The sequence below is a fragment of the Strix uralensis genome, chromosome Z, assembly GCF_047716275.1.
Source record: "Strix uralensis isolate ZFMK-TIS-50842 chromosome Z, bStrUra1, whole genome shotgun sequence".
NCBI classification, from domain to species: domain Eukaryota; kingdom Metazoa; phylum Chordata; class Aves; order Strigiformes; family Strigidae; genus Strix; species Strix uralensis.
This window is the reverse complement of record NC_134012.1, coordinates 9365814-9380421: the sequence shown is the minus strand read 5'-3', so window position 1 is coordinate 9380421 and position 14608 is coordinate 9365814.

Genomic DNA, 14608 nt, shown 5'->3' with positions numbered 1-14608 from the left:
GGACACCTCCTGCCGTTTTCCAAGGAGCTGGAGACAGCAGCAGGCAGCTTTATTACACCTGGACCAATCCCAGGATAAAAGCCAGCCTCTCCTCCTTCAGTCACAGGCTCCATGAATCCCCAAAGTCTTACCATAAAAGAGTTTTGTACTGTGTAAGTGCATGACCTCCATTACACATGTAGCCTTTGATTTTTATTTATAAAAATCTTAAAGCTGCTTTCTAGCCTCACACATCTCTGTTCCCTACATCAGGAGGATGTGCCCAAAACCACAAACAAACACGAGCGAGGAATAGAGGGCATTTAACCCAGGACACAAACACCTGCAGCATTTTGTTAAAGGATTTTACCAGACTGTGGGTATCTCTAGGCTTGCTTTATTAACAACTCAGAGTTGGGCCATCACCTCGGTGAGTGGCAACAGCTAACAAAAAGCGCCCTCTCTACACATGAACTAACATACAATACAAAGAGTCTTTGGGGATTTTCCAGGAACTTTCAGCTCTCAATTCATCATCAATTTCAAAAGTCCATTGTTTTCCATAGTTTTGGCTAGTTCTTATCGATCCATTCTAATTCATCTTCGGATACCACTGTTCACTGATGCAGTCTTCGGTCATCATGGTTACTTATCTTCAGTATTGTTCCGAGAGCACCTGTGCATACTGCACTGAACTGTTAGTATTGTTCCTAGAGCACCTGTGTTCTATAAAACAATATCTATTTATTAATTATTCCTGCTATTAATAATATCCTAAGAGAAAAGGGTTTTCTAAAGCTTGTTCCTTTTACAATCTCTTACCCAATTAGTGTAACAACAGAAGAAACTAGTGAGAATTGTTGTTTTCCTCCCTGAGCAAGAGAAGCAGAGTATCTCACCTCATATCCCAGAGACAGGTTGGCACATTAATACATCTTATTCCCTAACTCCCTTAGGTCTGGATAGTTAAAATAATATTGCTTTTATGTAAAACTCTAAAACCCAGTCAAGAAGTCTTGTTTTCAACCATAGTGAGTATCTGTTATTCCCCCTGATGAACAGGAATAAGGATGGTCCATCTTTGAAAAATGAAACAATTACTTTTCAAAATAAAGATGCTTCATGCTAGCCACCCAGATTTGAAGATTTTGTCCAAAAGCCACAAAAACTTCTTATAAGTGCTCATGGCTCATTTCCAACAGGCATACATCAGCATCAGAACTGCAGCGCAGGAGAGACATAAAAACTTCTTGTAAAAACCCAGTGGAAAAGAAAACTCCTTTAAGCAAGCTGCAAGTTGCAGACTGTAAAAAACCATCTCATCCCAACTCTGGCAAGAAGCAGTCTAACTGCAAATACATAAATGAGAACATATCTCAACTATATATCTTCTGTCCCCTAGTGTCAGCTTTTTGTGATGAACAGAATCAGAATAAGCCTTTTCCTGTTGTACATTTTTACTGCTTTTTTTAAAGCAATTAAACACCTGTCTTATTGTGAACACTGAACAGTGGTAGAGACACCTCTGAAAAAAGGCCAGGTTTTCATGGAAAACATCAGCCTTCCCTAAATCCAGCTGCAAAGTCTCAGAGAGTGTCACTGCAGCACATGAATGCAACCAGTAATTTTCAAATAGATTTACGTCAGAGGAGAATCATGACAGAACAGAGAACGCAACTGATTTTGCTCCCAGAAGTTTAAATAAATATTCAGGTATGTACAGAGATTATGTCACTAAAAATATAAGAGAACTGTCTTTCCCTCCTTGATTTACAATATACCTATACATGCAGACTGTTCTGCTTAGGAACATCTCTAGCCAAACTCCAACCTGCAACAGGCAGCTGTTTCAGTCATTTCACGAGTATAGTCCTAAATTATACCAAAGTAGAGCAGTTCTATGAACAGTACAATTGTCTCTGCATTTAGAGGTTGGTATAGTATAGCATCAAAAAAACCTAGAATACCTAGTTACAATACTTTAGAAAAACAAAAACAGATTAACTAATAACAGTTGCACAAAATCTGCGAGTAGAACAGCAGTAGAGGTCAGAGCCAGCCGAAGATCTCCAGCACCCTCTTCTGGTTCCCAGAGCCCGCAGGCACGACCACAGCTAGAAACCTCACTTCTGCTCAAACAATATTGGTAGATGCAGTTAATACACACCTAGATGCGAGCTAACAGGACACCAGTGCCCTCAGCAGTACTACAGTGAACAATATAGGACATCCTATTGTTTTGAAAATTTCAGGAGGAAATTTCAACTGTTGTGATACTGTTCCCATGAGTCTCAGCATCTATTATGTGTGTTACTGTACTTGTTAGAATCCATAGATCCAGGGCCAGAACCTTAATGTACTGGACAATGTACAGACACTGGAAAAGCTGCTTACAAGTGACTAATGGGAGAGCAGAGACATTTCACATGTAATATGGTCCAAGAGTCAGGCAGAGATCAGAGTAGCCTGAGTTGTCAAGGTTCCTAATTTTGCTTCATTTAACTTTGGAAAGTTTGAGGTGGTGGGGTCAAACACCATCTCTGAGAAGTAAGATAACAATGAAATTTCACTGACCTCCAGAAACAGCATAGAAGACAATATAAGAATGCTCTTTTCAAACCTGACTGCATGGATGACACAATCCAGCATTGCTGGCCAAAGGCAGATGCCATCCTCTTGAAGTCAAGTGAAAAATGACACACTGAGTGGGAGCACCTACATTGCAGGGGACTCAAAAGCATGTTTAATGTAATCAGGGGCAGGAGATACATGGAAGGAGCCAGAGAGGATCAAAGATGGGAGAAGAACCTGTGCAGCATCACCCTGAGACAGGTGGCACAGCATGTGCTGACTCCAGAAACAGCGCTGCTGACTCAAGAGCTGGGCAGATGAGAAGAGCCCCAGTGAAGAATCTTCAGATACACTGACAGAATAGGTCATTGTCACATCCCACTCAGATGAGGGAGACAAGTGACTCAGATTCACAAATCCCCAATGGAGCGGACAACAAGTCTCCAAGTCCAAACATTTATTAACTACCCGCAATGTACTAATTGAACACACGATATAGCAAGTTGTGGCAAGCAATACAATCTGCCTTGCATTTCTTAATGCAAAAGGGAAAAGAGGGAGATAGAGGGAATAGGGAAATACAGATCACTGGTCTGGGTTTCTGCGTTGATCCCACCAGTGAGGGTTCCAGGAGGCATCTGTCTTCTTTGCTTGCATCTGTCTTCTTTGCTTCACTGCACTCTCCAGGCCCCTCCCTCCCCCTTTCTTTCTTCCCTCCCCCCACCTTTGATTTATACCCACTTTCCTTGGGTCCGTCCCCTAGGTCAACCCACATACCTACGTATCCCATATATGGGGGAAGGGGGTAAGGTGTTTCATGGGATGATGTAATTAGCACGATCATGTTAGCCTTCGTTAGCATATTGGGGGGTGTTAACTTTAATATGCATTCCGTGGATAATGAAGCAAAGGTCATTCACCGGACAGATGGCCCTTGAAGTTTTGGTCAGGTGCACCAGAGCAGAACCGTCCTGTCCCCACAGGGCTCCCCACTCCAGCTGCATCCTGTGTTATTCGGGCAGCCTTATCAGCTTCGACCTCCACACCATCCACCCTGTGACTCAGTTTTGTCTTGCGAGTATTTGAGGTATTCCTTCCATCAGCCTCAACTTTTGCTTTCTCAGGCTGTTTTTCTTAGTTTCTCACAGGCCTGGTTTCTCGTCTCTCACAGTCATACCTTAGACATGTTATACAGTTAAGATCTGCAACAGCTAGAGAAGCTTATGAGAACCCACAGATTGTGAAAGATGGAGAGAGACACAAGAAAACAAATCAATAATTAGGAATGGAAGTGTAGGGTGAGATCGTCAGAAGATTATTTAAAAGTAAAAAAATAGAAGCCAGACCATTGATTGGGAAGTTTGTTGTCTTGGCTAATCAATACTGCTTCTGCACCATGTGGAGCTGTTTGATTTTCTTCCTGTTACACTGGTATTTTAGGTCATTGGTGTCAATAGCTCTGAGGTCTGAGCCACACAACATTGAGTAGTGTCTTCCTCTTGGGGATCAGATACTTCAAAAAGAATCATCAGCAGCTCACCTTCTGTTCTCTCCAGCCACACCACAGTATTTTCTCCCTGGAGTCACTAGAGCTCCTCCAAAACCAAGACTTTCATCATTTCACCCAGCCTAAGGCACAGAAAGCACCCTTGAGGGCTGACCATGCAGAAGCCCTGGCCAAGCAACTGGAGGGGAAGATCACCTGGCCTGGCCAAGGACTGACATTCCCTTAGGACCTTGCCAAAGTAAGGCAAAGATAAAATGACCTGTCTGTCCCTGCATGGTCAAGCTTTCTTGTATGATGGGGAGGATAATACCATCCAGGTGCCAGCCACAGAAGAGCTTTGCAGGAGAAAAATTCCTAGGAATGAGAACTTCATTGAGAGCAGAGAGAACAGCCGGACGCCCAGGCAGCAAGGCCCAGGGTCTCTTCTGTGAGCTCTGACCCAGTCTGCGACTCCCCACACCATTAACAACCAGGAAAACCAGCCATAAGCGTAACCATTAACTCCATATACATTGATTCATGACAATGATAGCAGCCAGAATATTGCTGCTTCTGGGCACCCCTAATGTGAGCAAACATTATGAAACACCATTCCTCAGTCCATGTATACTCCCCCCACAGCGCTCCCTGTATGTCCAGTGAAGCAAGGTCTCACTCCACTCACCATCCACCTCTCCACTCCAGATCCTAGCCCTCACCTCCAAATAAAGCCAACAACACTCTTTCTCTCCTGTAGCCCACAGCTCTGCCAAGATTGCCACTGTTTCAAAGGTAGTCAAAAAGGTTTGTTCTTTGATGAGGCTTTCTACATGTTAGTTAATGAAGTCTGTCCATCCTGGTTTGGCAAATCCTAATACAGCGGGGATGGGTTCTTTTCTTAAACAATTAACAGTGAAACAGTGGCAGAACTGGGCTCCTCTGCTCAGTTCCCATGCACCCCCCCATCCACACACCTCCTTCAGACACTTACTGCTCAGTGAGAACTATTTCACACACATTTCCTCCTCTTGCTTCCATCTTTACTCTTTGACAGGGCTTAAACACCATTAAAGCACTCAGACACCAACTTACCAGCTTGCAAGTCTTCACTGCCCTCATCAGATACTGACTGTGCTATGAAGCCCTCCAGCTCAGCCTGGAGTTGTAAGTCACTGCTTTCCATCAGTCCTCTTCTTCCATGTAGTTCCTCCTCCCCAGGCACGTTGCTGGGCCCCCCAAACCCTGTTGAGCCCCACGTGGCATCCATTGCAGCACCAACACCTTCTCCCTGGATACCCTCACAACTCTCAACAGAGGCCAGTTTACTCCCTCAGCCCCACCAGGGAGCTCAGGACCACGTGGGAGGCAACAAGCAGCTCCTGATCCACAGCTGCAGCACTGCTGAAGCCCCTGTATTCAGCAGAGGCAAGCTGCCCATCCTTCATTTTACTCATCTGTTTCTGCTAAACACTGAGTTCTTCCACCACCCAGCCCCACAAGCTATGCCTTTGCATAGTTCTCTTCACCCTTTTTTTTTTGCTACTTCTTTAGAAATTGTTTTCCACTCTTTGTTAGAGCAGTTCCTGCTCCAGCCTTATCTCTCCACCATTGATCCTTGAAGCCAGCTCTAGATGTAATTGCTACCTGCCACTGTGCATCCAGGGGAAGAAGCCAGTGAGTCAGTCCTAGTGGTGAAGGTGTCTTGGCCTACATCCTGCTCCCTCAGCCCAGAAGTGGAGCAGCTTCTCAGCCTCTCCTTTTGCTACTGACTTGCTGTTTCTGTACCACAAAATCTGTCAAAAATTCAAAGGTGAAGCCATCTACCTTTCAGAAGTCTTAATAGCAGCCAGACAAAAAAAAAAAAAAAAAAAAAAAGGCTGAAGAAAAATACAAATTTAACCTACACTGTAGCTGCCCAGTGTTGACCAATGCATGACTTAAGCCAGGCTGCACATAACTCTTTTGATTTCATTTCAGTCAAGTACCAGTGCCATCTCCTCTGCCCTGAGCCCAAAGAGGCGAGGACAGGGGCTGCCATTTTCTGTCTGGCAGTGCCATAGCGCCGGGAGGAGTCCCTTGGAGCCTGGTGGAGTCTGCCGAGGACCATTGAGGAGTGCCAGAGACCCCTGAGGAGCACTGAGGACAGCCAGAGCCTACTGAGGACCACCGAGGACCGCTGAGGATCACCGAGGAACTCTGAGGACCATCGAGGACCACCGGAGAACACCAAGGACTGCTGAAGATCATTGAGGACCACCAGAGAACCCCAAGGACTACTAAGGATCATCGAGGACTGCCAGAGAACCCCAAGGATCACTGAGGATCATCAAGGACCACCGGAGAACCCCAAGGACCACCGAGTACCACTGGAGGCTATTGGACACCCCTGGAGGCCATCGAGGTAACTGGGGCCTGGAGGTGGCATTTTTTCAGTCTGAGGATGAGGAAGCCCGTGGGCGGTGGCTGTCCTCACCCAGCTCTCGCCTCAGCTCCCCAATGGGAGTGTGAAGGGGAAACCAGTCCCACCCTGGCAGTGCGCAGAGAAGAGCAGCAGAGCACCAAAGAAGGCACATGCCTGTGCTGGTTCTGGCTGGGACAGAGTTAGTTTTCTTCCTAGGAGCTGGTCCAGTGCTGTACTTTGGATTTAGTACAAGAGCGATGCTGATAACATGCTGATGCTATAGTTGGTGCTAAGTAGTGCTCGTCCTAAGTCAAGGATTTTTCATTTTCCCAGGCTCTGCACACGAGCGGGTGCACAGGAAGTCGGGAGGGCGCAGGGCTGCTGGGAGAGCTGACCCCAGCTGAGCACGGGGGACACTCCGTACCATACGAGGTCATGCTCGACACAGGAATCTGGGGGAGGGAGAAGGAATGGGGAGGACGGTCAAAGTGGTGACAGCACCATGGATGACCAGCTTTCTATGCCGAGGCAGCCTGGGGCTCACCCAGCTCTCTCCCTGTCCCTTCCCGGTACACAGGACACCAGAAGGAGCCAAGAAATCCCAAGTGACCCTCGTCCTGTCACTCAAGCTCCTGGAGAAGGAGCGGAGCTGCTGCCATGCTGTGAGTGTCCTTCTGGTCCGGGTGCTGTCCCCAGCACTGCTCCTCCAGCCTAGCAGCACAGGCATCACTGCTCCCCTTCTGCCACTGCTTCTCTCTTGCCAGGGGAGGCTGTTCAGCACCAGGAGCCTGGAGAGGCTGGTGGAGGGCCAGGCAGAGGTGAGAACAGCTGTCTTTCCCCTCTGGCTGTGCTGGGGTGCAGGGATGGGCGAGCAGTGGGATGGTGGGTTGGTGGCCCTTTCTCTGCTCTCTAAGTGCAGCCTGGCTCTTGCAGGCTGATCTCAAGCAAGGGGCTCCGACTGTCCTGTCTAGCAGTGAAGGGGGACTTTGCCACTTACCAGGTGAGTTTGGGAAAGAAAGGCCCCTCCTGCAAGCGGCTGGGCTGTGCTCACGTGTCCCTTGAGTGTCCCCATACAGGTTGGGCAGCCCGAGGGAGAACGTCAGCCAGAGGAGGAAGGACAGCGCTGGGCAGCAGCCGATGGACGTGGTTCTGTGGGGACATGCAGCCTCTGGTGCTGCCCACAGCTTGGAGGAGGAAAGGGCCAGGAATGGGCCAGGCTGTCCCGGGGACAGTTCTAGCTGCCGGTCCCTGCCCATCCTGCCACACCGCTTAGCACCGTGCTGCAGGCAGGGCAGGGCAGGGCAGGCTCTGGGAGCGCTGGCTTGGCAGTTTCCGCTGACGGGCTCTTGTTCTCTTTTCCTTTGCAGGACGAGGGAGCAGCAGCAGCATCAGGAGGAGGAGGGGGCTGCCCTGGCCCTTTGCTCTGCGGCAGACCCCGGCTGCTGCCCCAGCCCACCCAGGTCAACCAGCCTGGCCAGGGGGGTCCCAGCCCTCCCTCCACAGGCACCGGAGGGGCAGCGGAAAGATGCAGGAAGGTGCAGCAGGTCAGGCAGCCCAGGTGCGTGCCCGTAGCCAGCGCCAGCAACAGCTCTCTGCTCTGGGCCGTCAGCAATTCCTCATAAACAGTGTTCCCCAAAGAGAGGGCAACAAAACCCTGCCTCTTCCTCCTGTCATGGATTCACCAGAGCTTTCTGACTCTGTCATTGTAGGTGCTGATTCCTTCTCCCTGCCTGAACCACTGTGACTCCGGGGCCTCCGCAGTTGCTGCCTACAATAAAAAGATCTTTTCCCTCTTGTGTCCAAGTCTGCCACTAGATATTCTGGTGTGGGGGCTGTTGTTTTGAGGTGAATCCTCGGGGAGAGGTTTGGGATCGTCCCTTGTCCCAGCACCCTTCCCAGTGGGCATCAGGGCTGAGTCGAGGTGCTGTAGGAGGGAAACCCAAGCCCAGAGTCTCGCGGGAGGGTGGAGGTTGGACGGAGCCCGTCGAGGTCATCTGGTCCAAGCTGGGCTCAAGCAGGCTCAGCTTGAGCAGGCTGCCCAGCACCACGTCCTGGGGAGTTTGGGGTTTCTCCCAGGAGCCGCGCCATCAGCTCAGGGCGAGGGCGAGACATAGGCAGGGCACAGTGGCCAGGAAGTGCTGAAGGTCCTTATGGGGCCACCGTCCCCGGCAGCTCGCTGTCCCCCGGGGTCCTCATCCCTGCACACGGATTGTCGGACAGTTTCCTCAGAGCCCCCGAACTCATGGCAAAGGTACAAACCAGACGTCCCCTCTGGGCGGTAGAAACACTCCCCTCAAATGCTGCACCCGCTCCTGGGTTGGAGTCCTGCAGCAGCACCAGGCGCAGCTTTGCCAGGGGGTTTCCCCCAACAGAATTTTCCTCTGCACAGGGAAATACTAAACGTTCCCAAAGTAAGGAGCCGGCCGGGGGTTTCTGGTGGGTGAAGGGGGCAGCCGTAGCGCTGGGTCTCCCCGCCAGCCCCAGGGGCTACAAATGCCTTTTAGATGTCCCGCAGGCATGGTACTGAGCAAGACCTCAGCTTGCCTTTAATTTTTTAAATCAATAAATAAGTAAATAAACAAATAAAAAATGCTGTAAATAGCCAAAACAAAGCTTCAGCTGGAGAAGACGGCCGTGCCAGGGCAGGCCGGGGCAGCCTGGTTTGCTGACAAGGCAGCTGGAGGCTCACAGCCCCCCCAGCCCCACTCCCTGATCCCCTGAAGGCTCACAGCCCCCCCCCAAATATTCCTGTAGGATCTACACCACTGCCCCCCACCCCATTGACACTGACTCCCCCGACACCTTCACTGCAAGGTCCTTTATTCCCGTAGGACCCCCCCCAACCCACCCCAACACAAAACCCCCCAAAATACACCAGAATTAAATGGGGGGTGGGGCTTCCACAAGCCATGCACAGACGCTGCCTGAAGTGTGTCAGGGTGGCTGTGGGAGAAGAAGCGGGGGGAAAGGGGGGGGTTGTGACGCCAAAGTGTACTACAGAACCCCCCAAACCATGCCCCCACAGTCCTTAGCACTCTCAAATCACCCCAAACGCACCCCATATCGCCACAAAATCCCCATATCCCCCCAAATAACCCCAAAACTTCCCTATATCCCCCCATATCCCCGATATTACCCCAAAAGCACCCATATCCCACCAAATCACCCCCAAACCCCCCATATCACCTAAATCACCCCCAAAACCTCCCCATATCTCCCTAAATCCCCCCATATCCTTCTGAAATGCCCCTTATATCCCCCATATCCACTAAAACCCCCAATATCCCTCCGAATCACCCCCCCATATCCCCCCAAAACCCCCATATCACACCTAATCACCCCAAAACCCCCCATATTCCCCCAAATTACCTCAAAACTTCCCCATATATCCCCATATCCCCCATAATCCCCCAAAACAACCCATATCCTGCCAAATCACACCAAAACACCCCCAGTTTCAGCAGCTCTAAACTCATGTATGCTGAGTTCCTGCAACAGGAAATTTTAGCTTTATTCTGTCTGAGGTTTTGGAGGGCCGGCAGGTCCATAGCCTGTGTGTGTCTAGTGGAAATATAAAAGGAATGTTTTCATCTCCGCACTTTTGTAAGCAAGCCTTCTTCCTGAGTAAATAAGGCCCATGCCATTTTCTTTCACTTCTGGGATCTTTTTTCAGATTAGCTTCTGGCAGGCAAGAAGAGCGCTTTGGATGTTGGGAAGCTCTTCTGAGAAAATGGCAGCTGTGCCCCTCTGCTGGTGTTACCCATTTTGGGAGGCTTTGCCACTGCTGCAGGCGGTGTGCTGACCTGAAGGGACCTTGGGGCTGACTTACTGCAGTGGTTCTTCTGTTGTGCCCCTTTCCAGGAGCTCAGGGGAATCTCTCTTTTGGTTGCTGGGGAGGGGGAAGGCGACGAGACTGGCTGCCCTCAGACCATGCACCAGTGCCGTCGCCTGTACCTGCGTGGGCTTTCCCTGTTGGGAGTGATTGTTAGGGAGAACGGTTAGTAAGATCGAAGGGTGTGGGCACCAGAAAAGTGTGTACTGCCTGGCCGTGAGTAACTTTAAGCTGCAAACTGGAAGAAAACTCTTTAATGCTTAGAAGATTTGGGTTCTGCAACAGCCTTCCAAGGAAAATAAAGAAAGGAGGAAGCAACCAGCCAACCCCTGACTATGGAGTTCAGTAACCTTTTGATGGGCCTGGAGATCCCCTCCAATCTCTCCTTCCTCCAAATTACCTGCCTCTGCAAGCATTGTCTTTCAAGACATGTGTTCCCTCTTCAGTTTTTAATTGCTCTGATGTCTTGTTGTTTGAAACACTGAACCGTTGCTGATCAAGGATTTTGATGGCAAAAAGCGCTATGCTGACAGGATCGTTTCACTTGTGAATTGTGCTTAGGTACCAACTCAGATAATGTGGTTTCATAGAGAAAGAATTATACTTTTTAACCACTTAACAAGCACGGGAAGGACTTTGCCATGTTTGAACTCCTCTACCCTTACTGCTGGCGTTGATGCAGATCCCTTGTGTGCAGAGTTCTGCTGTGGAGAGCGTGGGGCGAGGATCCCCATTACATGGTACCGGTCTGAGGGGTTCACCTGGGATGTTAAAACAATTGTGCTTAGCATCATCTTAGGTTAGAAGAAAGTTTAAAGGCTTCTGAATTCAATGTTTACACACCCTAGGGTCCTATATTAAGACTGCTCTCTTCGAGTTGTTTCAGCAATACAGGATTTGGCCATTGCCTATACAAGAAAAGCCAGTAACTGTCCATCTAAAACTCTGCCATGTAATTCAGGGTAGGATTGAATGTTGTTGACGTAAATCTTATATAAAGAACTACCTCTAGAAGTGTTACTACTTCTTTCTGCAAATTAAAATAAACAATAGCTCTTACCATTTTGAAAAAAAAGAACAACTTGTTCACAAGAGCAGAAGCCAAAGCATTTGGACAGAGTGGACATGTGCTTGCTAACAGCATTGCCCAGGAAACCCGACCAAGAAATCCCAGCAGGTTGCAGTAAATGCCATGTCCTAGAGCGGACACACTGGAGTTAGCCTGCAGTCTTTCAATACCCAAGGATATTCCTTCAAATTTGCAGCACCAACTTCACAATCTATAGAATACTCAGTACACTTCAGCCTCAAAGTCAGTTGTTATTGCAGCACAATGAGACAAAACTGTTGGTCCTTAACAGCGATGAGAAAAAGGATCATTACCACACCACTTCCCAAAATACCGCTACTCTGAAATTTGCCTACACTGCTACAGCTACTGCTTCACTCCAACCTCCCTTAAGACAAAAATTCTGCCATTCTTCTAGCACTTGCTCTAGCCACATGTGCAAACAGTACTTTCTTATTCCTTATGTATCAAGCTTTTATACTTAACTTGGCTTTTTTATCATCTGTAGTCGGGTTCCTGATAAGCAATAAAGCACCTTGTCTTGTAGGCACTCTCCTCTTCTCCCCACTCTACCCCCATTAAAAAACACACCCACTCTACCCCATGGACAGACCTTGAATCTAAGCTAAAGAACAGGTTTTCATTTGAAAACTGTCATTTAAATGGCTATCCATGGCTGAAGTACTTCTAACGGTCTTATTTTTTAAGCATGAGGTGCCTCTGAAAAGCTTAAAGATTACACACAATCACCTTACTCACCTGTTGCCCACAGTTTAATTGCACGGAGCGTGAGCTGGAAGTTCTCCTCACTTGGCACTAGATGTAGCATTTCATCGGTAACTCTAAGAAAAAAGTTGAAGGACAGAAGTTCCTAGTAACAGGTACAGGTCTGTTTTATGCTACGCTGGATCAATAGCTTACAGTTTATTGTTCAAATCTATGAAAACAAGTTTGGATTACTCACTTTGTAGTACGTTAAAAATTACAGATTACACACAACATTCAGTATCCCTTCAGGTAACTGTTGCCCTCAACAGCTTTGTCATAGTTTATAGACTATTGCCAACCATTTTTAATAAGGCCTTTCTAGAGTATTCCAAAAGCCAGGTTTCTTTCGACAGCCAGGAACAATTAAAGCAGTCACTGTTAGACAGTGAGCAAGTTAGGCTTTGGGTATTTCAAATATCTTTTTTTTTATGAACTACCACACATTCTCCTCTGTCAAGTGCTCTGCCTATTCACCTGAAGCAGTCTCTGTGGCAAACTGGAACAATGCACACACCCTGACCAAAGAAACATGAAATACAGGTCTGTCTAAACACACAGCTCCTTGAAACATCTAAATGTAAACCCACTCGCCACCTCCTCAGATCTCAAGTACACAAGAGATCAGCTTATCCACCTTGTACAGAAACTGGAGTTGTGTCATGTGCATTCTAGACCAACTTCAGTAACACTTTCTTCTTAAAGATGTGTAAATACGCTCACCATTTAAGCTCAGTATACATCTCCTATCCAGGCTTCCCAGATGCCAGTCGTCTCCAAGACCAAGGTTGTCAGAAACAGTTTGCACAGACGGTCTTGCAAACACCAGGTCGATCTTAAGAGGAAAAAAAGTGCCAACCGTGAGTTAGAATGCTGCACTGTTTGTGAACAGCACACCAGTGGGGGACAGTTAGTCAAATCTAAAAGAGTGGTTAACATTTGTATTTAGAACTATGTGACTATAGATACATCTCCCAAGAGATCTATTTGCCAAAAAACTCAAGAAAATTGCTAGAAGTTGAATATTTTATTTACAAAACCCTTCATTTACAAAACCCCCTTTCTTTTTAAGCCAGGGAAAGGAAGGGGTTTTTAAGTTGAAAAAGATTACTCTAAACTTAGAATTTCCATTAAAAGGGAACTTAAAATTAATCATAGAATTATGATGTAAGTTCAACCACCTCAGCTGTACTTCAACAAAGGAGAGAGCATTTTCTCTATGCAGTAAGCCCTTTTGATCCTGAAGCATCTGGTTCATAGCACAGTCTGAGGCAAGAAAGTTATTCTGTGAATGTCTGCACCAGACAAAGGCCACAGGAAGGTCACGGAACAAGTGACTTCATGAGAGTGGTACCAAGCAGTGACTTGCTTAGGTACTACAGCACGCAGGTCTCCATTCACCGTGTAAGAGGCAGTCAAGATACAAGGATTCCTGCAGCTGACAAACCCAGGCAGGTGTCACACGAGTACTTTTTCTTGTCATTTTCCAGATTGTCTTATGACCGTTTTTGATTTGCAACAAAGCATTTAGTCTGCTGACATGTTTCACACAGTGAACTACCCCATACCCATCCCTCTGTAGAAAGCCAGCTGGTCAGAGCTGGGAGGAGTCAGCAAGGACCCTGTCTCTGCTCCCACTCTGCACGGTCCCTGGGAGATAAGTGCCGTTCCAGCAGGCTCCCCCGCTCTAAGCACAGGGCAGAAAGGGGTGTCCCTGATGTCCCCCTGCCTCTGGGGACTTATTTTCCTATCAGCTCCCATTTTACTGTAATGTATTCTCCTGGGATCAGCTGTGGTCAGGCTGTTTAATTACAGTTTCCTAAATACACTCTAAGGTACCAATAACCTTGTAAAACAGCATGGTCACAGCTCCCTGGAGAAGTTCTCCTGTTCCAAAGGAAGAAAAAAAGCAATACACTTACCTCAAAGCCATCAAACTCAAACTTGACAACTGGTACATACGCATCTTCAACTGCCTGTAAAGGAGTGGATGGCTGTGTAAGAAAATATTTTTTGCTACTTTCATGTTCTTCCTAAACTGTGATAAACTACAGAATTTACACTGCTAAACTACTTAATATAACGACCGAGTTGCTTCTGAACCAAAAGAATTGTTAGTAAGTTACAAGCAGTATGGCGCTAGTACGGTCTAATACTGGCTTTAAAAAGTTCCTTAGCCAGGAGATTCAGAGGCTGGTCCTGTGCTGTAATGAACCAGCAGTGCACAACGAGCCATCAGTGTCAGTGCTGGTAAGGCACTTACCTTGGCAGTGAGGAAGAAAAGCAAGAGATTTCTGTAGCTATCTTACTACTGGTTAACATCCAGAGAAATCGAAAAAGTTCTGTCCACATCTGACAGTGCGCACTAGCCTCCCTTATTTTGATTTTCTACCGTGCCTGAGGGGCTGTCAGATACCCTATGGGACAGTTTTCAGTGCTGCAGACCCCTTGTCAGAACTGTGCCACAGCCCACTGAGAGTCTGTTCTCAGGGGACAGTCATCCCA